The sequence below is a fragment of the Anneissia japonica genome, unplaced genomic scaffold, assembly GCF_011630105.1.
Source record: "Anneissia japonica isolate Jap-2015-1 unplaced genomic scaffold, ASM1163010v1 scaffold288195_len56240_cov195, whole genome shotgun sequence".
Lineage (NCBI taxonomy): Eukaryota > Metazoa > Echinodermata > Crinoidea > Comatulida > Comatulidae > Anneissia > Anneissia japonica.
Window position 1 is genome coordinate 15230 of NW_022752279.1, and position 3093 is coordinate 18322.

General features: G+C 32.2%; 1 protein-coding gene and 1 pseudogene across 1 annotated transcript in view; both read left to right on the plus strand.

Annotated features, from left to right (window-relative positions):
• Positions 1 to 3093, plus strand: part of LOC117122187 — a 15156-nt gene that overhangs the window by 7761 nt on the left and 4302 nt on the right. The window lies entirely within an intron of this gene.
• LOC117122195 lies at positions 2562 to 2680 on the plus strand (annotated as a pseudogene).

The following is a 3093-nucleotide window of genomic DNA, read 5'->3' on the forward strand; positions in this document are numbered from 1 at the left end:
TTATATTTTTCTCTCAAAATATAGCTTTTGCTCAAATTAATATTAATTGATTAAATGAATGATTGATCGAGTGATTTATAGATTGATTGGTTAGTTGGTTAATTGGTTAATTTGTAGGTTAAGTAGAAGATATATTATTTATTTAAGATTTATCCGGGACCTCAAACACAGGCTCTGCCTCATTGGTTTCTCATCATAAATTATGTTTATAACTATGTTTATAATTGAAAAAAATATGAACTCATTATTTTTCTTATACTCCCAGAAACATTGATTCTTCTTTATGTTACTAGATCGTTCATATCATCATGTCGGTAATATTATTTTTTCATTTCATTTCACGCCGTTGTACAGGTATGTTTAAGTATAAAATTCAATTCAACTAATTAAACTACAATGTACTTATGGCCATTAATTGTTAAAACTGTACGATAATTTATCATGTATTTATCTATAATAATAATTAAAAACGTTTGAATTTCGATGAATTTTACAATATTCGGCCGTGGTTATTGTCTACTCCGAAGTGATGGAACCAACGCGCTCATTAACAACTTGACGTAACATCGGAGTAGATGGAGCCACTGTGTTAAAATTAATATTAAAATTTAAATCAATTAAAAAAACAAAATGAATTAAAAAAAAAAATTCTATTGAAGGTGGTTAATGCCATTGGGCCAAAAAAAAAAAAAATCTTGTGTTGACCATGTTCTCGACCTTGGAAAATTGTTTCTAAATAAAAATAAAGGCCTACTACTACAACTAGAAATAATTACATTCGTTTATAAAAAAAAAAAAAGGCCTATGCCTGCATCTATAACCGGGCCCGACGTTCGTTACCTTCGGTGATCGGACGCAAACCGGTGTTTTCAACGTGGTATGGCCGTAGACAAAATAGCACCAACAGTACAAGTATTCGATTAGAGCTTTATGACGGTGAGATAACCTCAAACACACACTATTTTTTATTGAAACTTTGAAGTTGTTCGGAACAGTACTAAAATTATAGCGAAAATAAATCAAAAATTTGCACTAAGTGCTCAACTCGGCGAGATAAGCACGTTTGGTCAAAAAGTCACAATGTTAAAAAGTTGAGTCCAAATTTTTTTTTTTGTTAGGCACGGTGAGATAGCCTAAAACACACACTATTCCATTGAATGTTTTAAATTTTTCGGAACAGTACTATAAATATGGCGGAAAGTCAAAAATATGCACTAAGTGCTGAACTCGGCAAGATAAGCTATTTTGTTCAAAAAGTGACAATATTAAAAAGTTAACTCAAAATGTAATTTTTTATGTTAGGCACGGTGAGATAGTCAGAAACACACACTCTTCCATTAAAAGTTTGAAGTTTTTTCGGAAAACTACTCGAAATATTTCCTAAAATAAAAAATTTGCACTAGGTGCTCAACTAGGCGAGATAACCACTTTTGTTCAAAAATCACAATGTTAAAAAGTTGAGTCAAAATGTTTTTTTTTTCTTAGGCACGGCGAGATAGCCTGAAACACACACTCTTTCATTGAAAGTTTTGAAGTTTTTCGGAAAAGTACTCAAATTATGGAGGAAATAAGTTAAAAATTTGCAAAAAATTTGGAAAAGTACTTAAAATATGGCGGAAAGTCAAAAATTTGCACGAAGTGCTCAACTCGGCGAGATAAGCACTTTTGTTCAAGAGTGACGGTTTTAAAAACTTGATTCAAAACGTAATTTTCTTTGTTGGGCACGGTGAGATAGCCTGAAACACACACTATTTCATTGAAAGTTTGAAGTTTTTCGGAACAGTACTCAAATTATGGAGGAAATAAGTTAAAAATTTGCACTAAGTGCTTGATCTTGATTGAGTGAAGCTTTACCTATAAATTTGATGAGAGGTATGAAGCACTGATTAGTAATTTGTGTTTGATGGTGATGGGAGATCGAATGCATAGCTATTAAATTTGTTGAATGGTGTGAAGCTTTGACGAGTAATTTGTGTTTTATTGTGATGTGACTTCGAATCCACTATTATTATACATTATTATATTATTATTATAATAATACTGATAATAATAATAATAATAATAATAATAATTGTAATAATAATAATAATAATAATAATAATAATAATAATGATAATAATAATAGATGACGTAGTTAGAAGGGTCAACACTTCTTAAGGATATTACATCCCTCCTTATTTTGTTAACTTGAATTTTATTTGTTTGATAATGTTGAAACAAAACATATAGTCTTCTAAGTAACACGTCAACAACTTGAAATATAATTCAATGAGCTTGATGATCGAAGTGTTGCACTGTTGGTACTTCCTTTTCTACGGTCATAATACGTTGAAAACCCCGATTCTCGTCCGATCACCGAAGAAAAGCAACGGCGGGCCCGATTAGTACTTGGACCACCTTGGAATACCGGGTGCTTTAAACTTAATTTATTCTTTTCTTCTAAAAATTGATTTGACCAATAGTAGCGCATCGATACCTCTTATAAGTAACACGTCAACAACTTGAAATATCATTCACTGATCTCGATGATCGAAATGTTGTACGTCTGTTGGTGCTCCCTTGTTTTCGGCCATACTACGTTGAAAACACCGGTTCTCGTCCGATCACCAAAGTTAAGCAACATCGAACCTGGTTAGTACTTCGATGGGAGACCGCAAGGGAATACCGGGTGCTGTAAACTTAATTCATTTTTTCCCCTAAAAATTTTGACCAACAGTAGCCCATCGATACCTCTTACAATATTTTCCTAGGTAACACGTTAACAACTCGAAATATCATTCAATGAGCTCGATGATCGAAGTGTTGTGCTGTTGGTGCTCGCTTGTCTACTGCCATACACTGTAAAAAATGTCAGTAATTTTACGTTTACCGTAATTAAATTTACTGTAAAAATAAGGGTCACTACCGTGTATTTTTTATGTAATAATACGATAGATTGGTGTTTTGTTGTAAATTTCCAGTATCATATCGTTTTTCTACAGGTTAAAAATCGTCCGTGTATTTCGACGGAATTTTTATGTAAATATACGGTGAATTCGTAAATTCAATGTGTTTGGCGGTTAAATTACGTCGTCATATTACTGTTTTCCGTAA